The sequence below is a fragment of the Gracilinanus agilis genome, chromosome 1, assembly GCF_016433145.1.
Source record: "Gracilinanus agilis isolate LMUSP501 chromosome 1, AgileGrace, whole genome shotgun sequence".
NCBI classification, from domain to species: domain Eukaryota; kingdom Metazoa; phylum Chordata; class Mammalia; order Didelphimorphia; family Didelphidae; genus Gracilinanus; species Gracilinanus agilis.
In genome coordinates, this window is record NC_058130.1 from 342076628 (window position 1) to 342092281 (window position 15654).

Here is a 15654-nt window from a genome sequence, read left to right on the forward strand (position 1 = left end):
TTATTCATTTTGCCAATTACAGGTAATAAGAAATGTAGTTTTCTTTATACTCCAAATTGTTTCCCTCTCTCCCTTCCTTCCCCACTCCTGGAGCTGGTAAGCAATTTGATCTGGGTTATATATGATTATCATGCAAAATCTATTTCCATATTATTCACTTTTGTAAAACAATAATGATAGATACGGTTTTATTTGGAGGTTTTGGTTTTTCATGAGTGTGCTCTTATAACAATGACCATTAATGGAAGTGTGAAAAAACTATATATACATATGCATATGTATATATATACTACCTATAATGTAAACAACAAAAGAAGTGCTAACTATCCCATGGGATCACAGGCCAGCCCTGGTACTACGCCTTCTTGGTTCAATTTCTATAGAATATTTACCCTGCTGCTGTCCAGGACAGGATTCATAAATAAAATCCCCTCAATAAACTCATTGGAATGACTTTCTTTCTTTGATATCTAAGTATTCTCTAGGAAATGGGAACATTCATTGGGGAAGCCTTCCACCTTACAGTTGGCATAATCAGAGTAGAATAGTTTACCACCCTAAAGCAGTACAGACCATGGATGAGAAAATATAAAGAAGGTAGAAGAAGGGCAGAAGGTGGTGGGGGAAAAGGGAGCTGGGGTAGTTGTTTAACAAGATTTGGTTTATCTTATTCATTCAGAACTAAACCTTTTTCTTATTTGAGTCTAGGATTCAGCTTTGAGTTTGATCCAGATCTTTTCCTTGCTAATTTTTTCTCTCTTTAACTTAATCTTGGGTTTTCCCAAAAGAATCAGTGCTTTCCTGCCTTTTCAATTCAATTTGTACAGTTCAATGGATCCAAGGGCTTACCTGTTCAGGACGGGAATCTTCTAAGAATCTTCAAGGGTAAGCTAATTTGTCAGATTCAAAGGAACCTTTACCTGGTCACTGCCAACTTGGATCCTTGTAAGTTTACCCACTACAAATATCTAGAGGCTAAAGAGACAAGCTAGCAGGAAGGAGTTATAAGGGAAGACCCATCATTTTACCACATCAAAGGTGTATTATTCTACCATACAAACAAATATGATTACTGAATTTAATGTAGGCTCCTATAAGGGGAGGTACAACAGTCCACTGCATCACCCCATAGTCAGGTATTCCAGACTGTCTTATGATTCTTGCAGTGGTCTACTGATAAGCCCATCCAAAAGGAAACAAGGTTGCCATTTTAGGAATGAGGCTGCCATTTTGTTTACAAAAGATGTTTCTAAAATGGTGTGTCTTTTCTTCAGAAGAGCAAAGACTTTGCATGATTACCCAACCAAAGACCATGACTCACTCCTACATCTCATACGGGTATGGTAACCATATGTTTGGTTTCGAATATTCTGTTCCATTGCCCCATCAGCCATCTAAGTGTACTGGAAATTCTAATATTCCCGTGAGCAAGCACTACAATGAAAATATATGGTCACAGAAGATTGAGAGTCACTGGCTGAAGAAATACTGTGCTTGCTCACTAGCCCATGTTACTTTAAGGCTGTCTGCACATGTAGAGATGTTTGTAGAGAGATATGGAATAAGCCACAACAATTTTAGCAGTAAAAGCTAGCAAATAAAAACTATATGCACCAACAGAAAAGCATGGATGCCTTTAACAACAAGACCAAACTATATTGATGGGAAAGCAATAATGATTATTTCCCCTTTTTATAAATACTATATTGTGGAAATCAAAAGGAACAATTCCAAAACACAGTCACTCAAGTCAACAGATTTTTAACTCACAGGCAAGGGAAGGGGGAGGGGGGGTGCACACAGAGAATATCCAGTTGAATTTTGTGGTATGGCTTTTTTTATGTTCTATTTTATTGGCTATACTCACAAGGTACAAGAATACATGAGCATAGGGACAACTACATGGTTCAGTGGAGGGAAAGCCAGGTCTAGAGATAGGAGGGTCCTGGGTTCAAAGCTGGCCTCAGACACTGCCTCGCTATGTGATCTGGGCAAGTCACTTAACCCAAATCGCCCAGCTCTTACCACTGTCCTGCCTTAGAATCAATAGTATTGATTCTAAGATGGAAAGTATGGGTTAAAAAACAAACATGAGAACACACACATACAAAAATGCAAATCTCTCATTCTAAGAAACATCTGTTTTAAAAGGAGATAGATGTTCTATAGTATAGAAAATTAGCTACAATAAGGAAATATCTTTTGGAACAGGACAAACAATATTAGATGCTTCTTTAGATACAACCTTATTATATAAACCGAGCTTATTCATCAAACTAGAACAGTCCTGGGATAACTGAGAACCAAGCTGAAGTTACTTAGGGTAGAAAGTTAGATAAACTCCACTTTATGATTTACTCAGCTTTTATGATTCAAAGGTTGAAATGTTCAAAATGACTTCATTATAATTTTTTCAAATGATGAAACAAGTGCAAATGGCAAGAAGATAAAGCATGCTTTTAATTCAGCTTTACAAAATGAGTATTTTCTATCCTCTTCCCACACTACAACTTATCTAGCCTTTCTCAGATGCAATTAAGCCAGCTAGAACATTCCAGTCAATTAATCAACAAGCATTGATTAAACTCTTACCCTGTGCCAGTCACAGTGCTAGGCACAAGGGGGCAAAGCAAGTTAAAAAAAAAAAACAGTCCATGCCCCCCAGGAGGTTATATTCAGATGAAGAAGAACCTTGGGGCTGATTTTATTTTATTTTACTTTCATTTTGTTTTTATAAAGCTGCCAGCCAGCTCTCCTTGCCCCAAAGCTAACAAATTAGAGGACTGAGGGCATTCTCTTCATGTAGGTGATGCCTAAGTGCTTTGGAGAGACCTTGGATCATTCACAGACATTCTATAACTGGTTCTGCTTGGGAAGAGCCTTTTTCAATTATCTGCAATGGCTACCACTGTCTCCATAGTCAGAGAAGCCTGAGTCAGCACCAGATGTCTCTTTTCAGTGTAATGATTTCTTGACTCCCTGCATCATATAAGAAATCATGCTATCAACCAACAGTGACCCCAAGAAACAGGCCTTGGTGTTTGGCCTTATCTTCTGTTCTTTTCCATCATGGCTGAGGAGAGGAGAGTCTCTAACATGAGGAGTTTCCAAAAGTTGAGAGAATACACAAGAATTTGGCAATTAGAATACAAGCCAGGTTTTGGGACCAGTTCAGCATCAATGCCCCTAGGAGTGAGAAGCAACCTTTAGTTCACATTTAACAGAGTGGCCAATGTGAGGAAAAAGGAAAATGATAAATATTGGAAGGAATGTGGGAAAATGGGGACACTAATACACTGTTGGTGGAGCTGTGATCTGATCCAACTATTCTGGAGAGCAATCTGGAACTATGCTCAAAGGACTCTAAAACTGTGCATACCTTTGATCCATTAGTACAATTATCAGGTCTTAACCCTAAAGAGATTTTTTAAAAATAGGAAAAGGATCTATTTGTACAAAAATATTTATTGTAGCTTTTTGGGTAGTAGCAAAGAATTGTAAATTGAGAGGTTGTCCATCAATTGTGGAATGGCTAAACAAGTTGTGGTATATGATAGTTTCAGAATACTATTTTGAATATGAAATGACAAGCAGGATAATTTCAGAAAGATTTGAAAAACTTACATGAACTGATACATAGTGAAATGAGCAGAACCAGAAGAACATGTACATGACAGTTGAAAAATGCCATCTGCCCTCAGAGAAAGAATTAAAATCTGAATGCAGACTAAAATATACTGTATTTCATTTTCTTTCTTCTTTTTTTCCATTTGAGAACTCTTTCACAAAATTACTAATGTGGAAAAATGTTTTACATGATTATACACGTAAAATCAGTATGAGATTGCTTGCTAAGTCAGGGAAGGGGAAGGGCAGAGAGAGAAGTACAGTCAGAAGAAGGGAGAGAATCTGAAACTCAAACAAAAAAAAAGTTTAAAAATGGTTTTTACATTTAATGGAGGAAAATATTATTTAAATATGTCAACATATAAAATTATATGTAATATTTAATAATATAAATAATATCGATTATGATATGTAAATATTGTTTTTTTAAATGTTATTTTTTAAAAAGAAGCAACTTTTGGGAGTGATAGTTAGGGCTCTTGGCAAATGGTAACTAAGGCAGCTTAGTGCAGAAGATGATATAGGAACTAAGCTAAGTTATGAGTCTATTTTCCAAAACCAAGGCAGTGTAGGGAAAAGCATTAAAACATTCCTAGTACCCTCAGGTGTGGAGGGGGAAATATTCATTTGTTCTTACTATATCTTAGAAATAAATATCCCTCTGTAAAAACTAACAGATATTAAATGGAATTGTGGGGTGCTGGTCATAGGTTCCTAAAAATGGGAGCAACACAGATAGTGGAGGCTGAATAGACAGGAGCAAATATACCCCAACAGCTCAGGATATCCTAGACCCCTAGATATATCTGGGAAAGGAGTAGGTGCATATATACCTCAATAAGATGATAAATCAGAAAGACTGTTCATCTAAGAAAGATTCTTCTTCCTTATGCACTCATCCCACTTATATCTATATACCTAGTTTCTGCCAGACTATTTCCAGCTTTCCCAACCATTTCTACCAAATAATACATTCTTATACCAAAAGCATGGATCTCTATTTTTTTTCAAACATAAGGTTACTCTAATTTACAGCTGTTTGTTGAATGTCTGTTCCGCTCCACTGATCTACTTCTCTATTTCTTTGCCAGTACTGAATAGTCTCAATAATTACTGCTTTATAATACAGTTTAAAATCTGGTATGGCTAGACATCTTTCCCTTATATTTATCTCATTCGTTTCTTTTGATATTCTTGGCCTTTTGTTCTTCCAAATGAATCATATTATTTTTTCTAATTCAATAAAATAATTAGGGAGCAATTTAGTTGGTATGGCATTGAGTAAGTCCATTAGTTTAGGCAGGACTGTCATTTTAATTATATTGGCTTGGCCCACCTATGAACAATTAACATAACACCAACTATTTAAAACTGTCTTTATTTTATATAAAACTTATGATTAAGTTCATGAATTTCCTGTGTTTGTTTTGGCAAGTATACTCCTAAGTATTTTATTCTGTCTATGGTTATTTGAAATTACCCTATATTTTTTGCCCATCTCTTCCATTACAACCTCTAGACCCTGTCCCTTCCGGCATAAATTCCTTTTCATCTTCAATCTCTTTCTCCTCTGCTCTATTTACATTAACAACAACCTGCCCACAACCATCTCCAATTCTGGTTATTCTTATATCTTAAACTCATAATATTGGGGGAAACTGATGTTTTTATTACTCCCCACTGCCACTTCCAGACTCTTGCTCTATCAGCATCACTTAACAATTATTCAACCCTGCCTAGATCCTCATCCTTGCCACCCATAGATCCTTAGCTTATTTTTCTACCTATCTCCATGTCTTCAATTCTTAGTTTAGTGTCTCTTTTCCTCCTCCTCTCTTCGTTCTCTTTCTCTCCCTATTCATCTCTCCTTCCCTCTTTCTCCTATTGTGGGGATCAAATGAGATAGCATTTATAGAGTTTGGTACAGTCCTTGGCATATAGTAGAGATTTAATTAATGCTTATTCCCTTCCCTCCTTTGTAATATCTCTTTTTTGAATTTCAGAATTTAAGATCCTTAAGGGTAGGGGCTGTCCTGTTTGCTTTTATGTAAGTTTCTGCCTGGAAATACTAAGCATTTAATAAATATTTTATCAGTCTTTCCATCTACAGAAAGAACTGATGGAGTCTGAATGCAGTCAGGGACATACTATATTTCACTTCTTCACTTTTCTTTTGTTTGTTTGAGTTCTCTTTCACAAAAGGCCTAATATGAAAAGATATTTTACACTATCATGCATGTATATCAGATTGTTTGCCATCCCAGGGAGGAGGGTGTCAAGGGAGAGAATTTGGCTCAAACTTTAAAAAAAAAAGGTTAAAAAATTATTTTTTTCATGGAATTTTGGGGAAAAAAGATATTAAAAATTAATTAATTGAATGAATAATATGCAACATATAAGTATACACTATAATAAAAAGTAATTAATAAAATAAAAAATTAAATCCTTTCCTCCATATATAAATCTATCTACTTACCTATCACCTACCTATTTTATTTTTTTTTCCATTTTTTAATTTTTCCCTACGGCTACATGATTCTTGTTGTCTCCCTCCCCCCTCTCAGAGTTGGAAACAAATTTCACAGGGCTATACATATATTATCACTCAAATCCTATTTCCATATTATTCATTTTTGTAATAGAGTAATCTTTTAAAACCCAAAACCCCAAATCCTATACCCATAACAAACAAGTGATAAATCATGTGTTTTCGTCTGGATTTCTACTCCTACCATTCTTTATCTAGCATTCTTTCTCATAAGTCCCTCAGAGTCACTTACCTCAGTTACCCACAGGTGGTCCAACCTTGCACATCAAGATTACTTGAAACTGTTGTCTCTCCAAGATCCCAAAATTCTGAATATTCTTGCTCCAAATCTAATTTTCTATATTTCTACGCCACCTGCTACCTCACTCACACTGAGCCTGCTAATGTCTCCCGGATGTAACCTTTATTCCTTCTATCTCTCCTTGTTCCTCCTTTGGTTATGATTTCATTCAACCCTCCTCTGGTCCCCACTGGCCACAGCCAGTCCTATTAGCAACGAGTAATGATTTCATGAATTTGATGCTAAAAAGAGCCTTAGAATTCCTCTAAAGCCATTCCTCCACCCATGTATCTTCATATTCATCTGGACCCTTTTCCTCCATCTCTGCCCTCAATTCTGTACCTCCAGAGACTATGTTTAAGAGAAACCCCCCATCCTCGCTCTCCATTCCCTAAGATTGTCTTCATGGACACCCTGGCCATCTTCCACCTTGCAGCTCATACTGCAAGAACTGTAAATAAATAAAGCAATAATAACTGTAAATAAACCAATGTTATCATTACTCTAAAAAGAGTATGTCACTGGGTTCCCATCTCTGGAGTTTAAAAGGCTGAAACAGTAAAATATCTCAGATGACATTTGAAGTCATGTCTCCTTGACTTCAAATATAACATTATATCTATTATACTATCTAGCTGCCTTAGTTTCTAATGCTGTAATCAAATTTCTTGCACGAGGTTGATTTGGTTATGGGGATACAGTCCCAGTTTCAGGTCTATAGATCATATACCCTTTCAGCTTAATTTTCTTATTGTTCAAAACTACACTTTCATGAATAAATGATTAAAAACCAAACAAAGAAACAAAACACTTTGTTTCATAAGCTCAAAACAGAAATTTGAGTGAAATGTCCAGTCTAGCATGGCAGATGTATCTAATCACATAAGAAAAATCAAAACAAAGTTCCTTATTTAATGAGGAATTTTCATGAAAATGCTACTGGAACTAATAGAAAAAAATTTTTGAAGTGATTTTCTCCACAGGAAGCCCACCAGGTCAGCTTCCTAATACTAAATTAAGAGGTGCAAAGTAAAAGGGGGGGCAGCTAGGTGCCTCTAGAGTGAGCAACAGGACTAAAGATCAAAGGTCCTGAGTTAAATGGGTTAAAAATGGTGGTACTGCCTAGTCCTTACCACTCTTCTGCCTTGGAGCCAATACACAATATTGGTTCTAAGACAGAAGATAAGAGTTTTTGTTTGTTTTTTGTGTGTGTTTTTTATAAAGTACAAAGATACAGAAATGAGAGAAGAAAAAGAGTCTAATACCATATGTCCTCATTAAGGGTATCATTCACAGTATTAGGCCAAAATGATTCTGTTAAGGAGCATGGGGTGGGAGTGGTGGTCAGTGGCTCAGAAGACAGCAAAATTTGGGGATGGAAGGTATTGGGTTCAAATATGACCCTGACATTTTTTCAGTTGTATGACTCTGCACAATTAACCCCAATTGCCTAGTCCTATTAGAATTGATACTTCTAACTGATGACTTAATTTTTTTAAAAAAAGGAAAAAGACTAGTCAACCATCTGAATTTGGAGAGTGGGGAAAGATGGTTGCAAATCTGGAGGTTCACAAGTCTGGGGGTGGGAGTAGAGGGATGAAAACTCTCATTTCTATCAGTTGTTTTTATAAAGGTCGTTCTCTAGAATTCTGGGGGGGGTATAGAATTAAATTAGACTAAATTCACAAAAGGTAAGGAAACTTCAATTAGAGGCAGTGTAAACTCTAGGAGATTGGATTCATATACTGCTTCTGATTTTTTTTTTTTTAAAACTCATTGTGTGTACGTGAACAATTCACTTAAATCTCCTTGGGCCTCAGGTTCCACATATATGTAACATATATGTAAGTCAGAGATTGGACTAGATATAAGCCTTGGGGGTCTCCCGTTTCAGCCCTAGATGTAGGATTCTGGGTTCTCTTCCCCTCCACCACCAAAAAGTAAATGTGTAATTAATTAGTAGCTGATCTTAGGGCATCTCGAGATTTTGTGACACAAGTCTTGCACCTTTCTGCTGTGACTGGCACGAGTTCTGAGGCGCCAGGGGCCAGTGGACAGATACCCCTGTGGGTCACCCATCACTCGCTCGGCATTCTCGGGTCTGGCGGAATCTGGTGACAACTTTCAAAATCCGGGTTACTTTCCAAAACCTGAGAGCTGTCCTGGGACAGGCGGCTTGACGCTTAGTTTCACTTTCCTCAGCTTGGCCACCGGCCTAGGCCATTCATCTCTCCCCAGGGAGGAGGGCAAGCCAGATCCTCAGGACCCCGACAATGACCCGTACTAACACTCCCACCCCCACCACCGCCGATCCCCAGCAGCTCGAAGTTTTCAAGTCAATCAACAAGCAAGAAGGAAGTTCCTGCAGTTTGGGGGTTCCGCATCCCAAAACTGGGAAACAAAGATAGAAATGCAAAAGTTACTCTCCCCCGGGATGGTACATTTTATCCAGAGAAAGCTGAGACTAAACTAGGAGCAAAAGCGAAGAACAAATTCAGAGGCTGGGCTTGCAAACCGCTGGGATTCCCCACCCCCACTCCCGCCCCCCACAAACAACAACCAAAACAAGAGCAGCAGCAACAATTCGACTAAATGAACATTTATTAAAGTGCCCGCTAAGTGCCAGGCTCTGTACCACCCGGCCAGGTAAACAAACCAAAAAAAGTCAACATTTACCCGCCGTCCAAGAGAGTATTTTCTAAACTGGGAGACGTATGACCAACATAGGTGATGGACACTGGGCTTCAAGCAACAACCACTAGAGCAAAAGTGACAATTCAATAACATTTATTAAGTGCCTACTATGTGCCAGGAATTGAACAGTCTTATCTAGGAAAAGTTATGACTAACTAGCAGCAAAAGACAACAAATCCAGGGGTTGGGCTTGCAAGCATCTCGGATTTCCCGCCTATAGTCCCAAACGACCACAACAAGAGCGACAACAACAACTGAATTCAATTCAATAAGGATTCATTAAATTCTTACTTACCACAAAGACGGAAATGCAACAGTTCCCGGGACAAATCCCGGACTGGGGTTTACAAACTCCTCAAACTTCCCCACCCACTTCCAGCAAACTACCACAATAACAATTCTATGCACATTTATAAAGCGCCTTCAATATGCCACGCACAAGTAATACAAATTAAAGCAAAGCTAGCCAGTCCCAGCCCTCGAGAAGCGATGGAAGCAAACACAAACAAAAAACAACGTAAAGTATTTCTGGGTTTCGGGATCCCTAAAGAAACAGCGTCCCCTAACTCACCTGGCCTCTCGCAGGCTGTCCGCTCCCTCTGGCGCGAAGTTGGCAGGACCTTCGCCACCCGGGATTCTCTCAGGATCCAGCTTTGCAGACATCTTGTTCTGGCAAGCCCTGGGCATCGTGTGCGAGGCTGCCCCGGTCCCCCCTCCCCTTAAAGACGCAGCGCTGCATTCTCTACTCCCGCCTGGGACGGGTGGAAATGAATCCGAGACTCCCTGGTGTCCAAAGACAAATAAGTAACAAAATACTGAGACCCAGGATCGAGACTAGAATGGCCTGCTGTAGTTATGCATTCGCTTAAAAGACAAAAAGACTGTTTACTTTTTGTTATTTCAATAAAGTAAACTTTTTTTTTTAATCTGATCTGCCAAGACCTGAATTCCCAGGTCTATGTTTCTCCGGGACTCTTAGCTTCTCTTCTGGGGAGAGGTGCTGCGTGGATGTAATGGAGGGCAAATGCCCGCATCTGGAACTGCTGGGTCCTAACTGGTGGTACCTTGTTCTGGGTTTGGAGTTCTTTTGCTATTATTAGTATTGCTATTACTACAAAGCTAGTATCGCTGCCATAATTCATCAAAGCAATAATAGTTGTGCATGTTTATGCACAACTTTTTTTTTATGGTAAATAAAACACTTTCCATACTTTGAACTCCAGAAGTATCTTGGATAGATAGATTTGTGTACATAGAGGTTCTCTCATTGGAATGTAAATTCCTGGAGGGTCTCAACTGTGTTTGCATTTCTTTGCTTTTTTACCTTAGGTTTAGAATTCCTAGGGTATCTATCCCAAGGTGGAAGAGCAGTAAGGGCTTGGAAACTGAGGTTTAGTGACTTGGCAAGGTTCATAGGGAACCCAGGACACCCCCCCCCCCCGCCCCCAATCTCCAGGCTGGGCTCTCTATCCACTGAGCCTCCTACCAGATCTGTTTGCATTTCTTTGTATCCCCAGAAATGCCTAATAAATTAGGATTGGTTGGTGGTTGTTCCTCAATGGAAAGGACCTCTAAGACCTTCTTCTAGCTCCAAATCCATGAAATTATTGCTAACTTTTGAACTGATTAAAGTCCAAACTGTAATGGGGGAGGGAGCAAGAGAAGGTTGAATGAAACCAAAGCAGATTGATGAACCAGGAAGAACAAGGAGAGGTTTAAGGACTAAAGAGGTATTGGTTTTAGAAGATTATTCTATTACAAAAATGAATAATATGGAAATCGGTTTTGAGTGATAATATATGTTTAACCCAGTGAAATTGCTTGTCCACTCTGGTAAGGGGGAGGGAAGTGCGGAGGGAGACAATAAGAATGATGTGACCATGATAGAATTAGTTTTAATAAAATAAAATTTAAAAGAACAAAAAGTCTCCCAAAGACTTGAAAGGCTCAACCAACCAATTATTTGTTAAACACTTATGTGACAGAAATCAGGATAAACTCAGATCATTGAAGTCTTACTTTAGTCCTTAAAACATTAGAATCTATGTTTCCCTTTAGACTTTCTAAGGGCAAGAAATGAACAATAGGCACATGAGAATAAGGAAAGGATTCATTTTTGACCCTAGAAATCTTTTAGAAATTAAAATTAATCTAGGTTGTCAGTTTAGTATTTTTTTTAAATTGGCACTTATAAGCTATAGACAAGTTTTCCAAAAGGTAAAAATAATAAGCATGAAAGTAAGTTTTCATACTTCAATTGATCCTTGATTTCATCATTGCAGGTGTAACAAGAATCATCTGGCCTTCTCTAATGAATTTTTAGAAAGATCTGGGCTTATGATTTTGAAGATATTAATGATAATTATAATAATAAAAATAACTGGCACTTCTATATCAATTTTGTAGCTGCCTGCAGCCACAAATTAATACATTCGTGGGTGGACACCTGAGAAGGTAAGTTAGAAATGGAGGGAAAATGGGCAAAGAGGAGAGAGAGAGAGAGGGAACACAATTATGGAAGAAAAACTCAGAGACGAAGTGTTCAACAACATGGGCTCCAGTGTGCCTGCTTCTCTGATGATGGAAAAGAGAGAGAGAGCTACACCTGTCCCTAATAATTTTTATTTTATTGGAGAATCAAGGGATGGGGAATGGGAAGTAGTTAATGAACATGTGACATGGCATATGATTTAACATTGGCTCAATTGACAACCACAAGATCAAAGTGGAGGAGGTTAATCAAACATGTGACCTGGTAGGGAATCTGGTCTGTCAAGGTAGAAGCTAGGATCCTGTAGGTTTGGAGAGTGGTCAGAATTAATAGAGTACCAATTAAATACAATGGTCAAGAAATAATATGACCACGAGTCTGGTATATGAGCACATAGGTTATAATATTAATATATTAATAATACTTTCAAGATTAGAATATACCTAGGATGCCACAAATTTAAAATAGTTCATCTTCACAATAACCATCTGAGTTAGATGCTATTTTTATCCCCATTTTACAGATGAGGAAACTAAGATATATCATAATTTGAGTGGGAAGATGAAAGACCCTGAGAAATCACTCTTTCACTACTCTGTGTTGGAGGGGGTTATTTGGCTGGAATATCTCTCTGTTATGCATTCGATCTTTGCAGTCTATGTCTAAAGATATGATTGTCTTTTGAAGTTCAGGATAGGAGCCACTTGGGAGAGGTGGAGAAATAGTTCTTGGGGAAGTAGACCTGGAGGGTCTGACAGATTTGTCTCAGTCAGTTTAGCTCCCCTTCTACCAGATGCCTTTTACACAAATATCAAGGAAATATCAAGTTTCCTTCAAGTCAAGCAGCAAAACAGTAATTGGGAAATCATTTAGATTTGTTTAGGTCGCAGAAGGGACAGGTAGGTGGAACAGTGGAGAGAGTGCCAGACCTGTAGTCAGGAAGACTCATCTTGGTGAGTTCAAATCGGGCTTCCTATTTAACATCCTAGCTATGTGACCCTGAGGAAGAAACTTAATCTTGTTTGCCTCAGTTTCCTCATCTGTAAAATGAGCTGGAGAAGGAACTGGCAAACCACCCTAGTATCTCTGCCAAGAAAACCCCAAATGGGGTCATGAAGAGGTAAATACAATTGAACAACAACATTAAAAAAAATATCAATTGTTTAGGGACAGCTAGGTGACACAATGGATAGAGTACCAGGCCTAGGGTCTTCCTGAGTTCAAATTTGGCCTCAAAATAGAGTATCTAGAAGAGCTAGAAGAAATTCGTCTAAGGCAGTGATTCCCAAAGTGGGCGCCACTGCCCCCTGGTGGGTACTACAGCAATCCAGGGGAGTGGTGATGGCCACAGGTGCATTTATCTTTCCTATTAATTGCTATTAAAATTGAAAAAAATTAATTTCCAGGGTGCTAAGTAAGGGGACAGTAGGCCAAAAAAGTTTGAGAACCACTGGTCTAAGGTCACACAGCTACTAAGTGTCTGAGGCAGGATTTGAACTTGGACCTTCCTGATTCTAAATCTGACATTCTGTCCATTATGCCATCTAGCTGCCTCAGAACAATACCTAACACAAAACTCTGCCTTCTGTGATGGGGCTTTGCTTTGTGCTTGCCCAAATTATCTACCATGGAAGCACCCAAGCAGGAGATGCCAGAGACTCTCTTCTGGTAATAAACATTCTATTGCCCTTCCCATTTGTTGGGAGTATGTGGGGGGCTGGGAGGGGGGTATTTGTATATTTGTTTGCATTTGAAAGGATTATTCCTTTGTAAAAACTAATCTAATTTTTAAGTGATTAATGGAACTGGAGTACAAAGAACACTATAAAATTGGGGAGACTCCAATGGGGCTTGATACAATGGCAGAAATACTAGACATTCTTAAATTCCCCTAAGAGTACTGGAGAACATGAAACAGAATCTACCTGGATCAGAGTAAATAATTACTGATATACTTGGATGGAGTATGTAGACACCTACTCATTCTCTAGGTTGACTCACTAAGTCCAATCTGTTCTCGTACTAGCAAGAATTCCAGAGAAAGATTACCACTAAAGTTACACTCAAATTTTCTCAAGATCCTAAAAATATCCGTGATAAAACAAAAACAATTCTCTTACCATTCTAGCTCTATCCTCTACTAAGGCATTTTTATTTAAATAATCATCTACTCACAAACAATACACTTTTATAAAGTAAAAATAAGCACTTATTTAGCAATAAGACAAAATAAATAATATTATAGGTGCTCATTTAAACAATTTTATTTTTATTTTCATTTCCATATTTTTTTACCTCCCTTTCCTCCTCCCCAACCCATTAAGATGCCAAGAATTACAGTATTCATTCTACATTTCTACTCTTACAAAACATATTTCTCCATTGGCCATGTTCTGAATTTTAAAAAAGAGAGTAGAATAAAGAAAGTGTGAAGATAGGATTAACTCTCCCCTTGTCTATTTTTAGCTAAACAAATCAAGAACTTAAAGTACCCCTACTTGACACTAAGAAAGTTGCAAGTCACTTCATAGAGTAAGCTCACACCTCCAAAGGTCACTGCCCCTCTTGGGCACTGCTAGGCAAATTGAAAGACTGCAATTGGTTCCTGTAAAGTGGGGGAGTGACAGGAAGTGACATGGAGAAAATTGCTTTAAAAAGGCCAGCTCAAAGATTCAGTCATTCCCTCTGTGTTGGTGAGCCAGACTGGAGGAGGAGACTCTTTTCCTGGATCCTGCATCAGTTTGTGGTGATGAGTGGAGTGATTTCCTTCCTTGGCTCTTTGGTAAGGAGACCCTCTCTGCTTGTTGGCACTTTGGTAGGACACTCCCTTTAGCATAAGTTCTGGTGAGATTCTTGGTGGTCCTAGCTTTGTGTGCACTGAAGGTTCTTGGCAGATTCTTCAGTATCTCCTAGTTCTTCGGATTTTGGATTCCTAATTAGGATTTTGGATTCTGGTGAGATTCGATTTCGAATTCACATTTGTGGTCTGGAGACATTAGGATTAAACTTAGGGTATTTGTAGCTAGGCAGTACTTTCTGTCTCTTTATCTACATTTTTCCACTTTCACTCTTCCACCTCTTTGTAAATAAATCTGCTAAAAGTCATTTTAACTTAAACTGTAATATTTTTAATCAGAGACCACAATATTACTTTAGAATTCTCATATTTAGCATAAAGCCTAAATTTAAATTCTCACAAAAGGAAAAAAAATGCTTCAATCTATATTTTTGAGTCCATCAATTCTCTGTCTGGAGGTGGAGAGCATTTTATAACACAAGTCCTTTGGAGTAGTGGTGGATCATTGTATTGATCAGAGTTACTAAGTCTTTCACAATTGATTTTCCTTACAAAATTGTTGTGACTATGAACATTGTTCTCGTGGTTTTGTTATCTTCCCTTTGCATCAGTTCATATAGGTTTTCCCAGATTTCTGAAATCATCTCCATTCATCATTTCTTACATCACAGTGAAGGTACACATATTAATGCAAATACATAAATAATATACATTGCTATCCACATATAAAAACCTGGGTAACATTCTCCCAACAAAGCACTCATTTTTTTGTGGAGATACTGGACATTTTATTTATTTATTTAAAACCCTGGTTTTAAATGGTAAGGGCTAGGCAATTGAGGTTAACTTGTCCAGGCCCACACAGCTAGGCCATATTTGAATCCAGGACAACCTGTCTTTAGAACTGGCTCTCAATCCACTGAGCCACCTAGCTGCCCCTGATACTAGACATTCTAAAGGAATCTGGAAGTTTTGATATTGCTGGCCAGTTGGTGGACCTCTGAAACACACAAACAAGGAGCCAAGCACCATACTAAACACTCAGAATACAATGACTAACAAAAAAGAAAAATAATCCTCCTCATCAAAAGTTTACATTTTAATTCAAGGACACAAATATTACATTTACAAGATCTTTCAATTTACAACCAAAAGGGCTGCTTCTTTTTTTTTTTTTTTTTAAACCCTTGTACTTGGTGTATTGTCTCATAGGTGGA

At 38.1% G+C, this 15654-nt stretch overlaps 1 protein-coding gene across 2 annotated transcripts in view; it reads right to left on the reverse strand.

Annotated features, from left to right (window-relative positions):
• The window catches only part of ZBED3 (zinc finger BED-type containing 3), a 36499-nt gene extending 26714 nt beyond the window's left edge, over window positions 1–9785 (reverse strand). For both annotated transcript variants that reach the window (XM_044663166.1, XM_044663175.1), the window contains exon 1: window positions 9721–9785. The gene's annotated coding sequence lies outside the window, so the exon portion shown is untranslated. The remainder of the gene's footprint in view (window positions 1–9720) is intronic.
• Between the last annotated feature and the right edge of the window lie 5869 nt (window positions 9786–15654).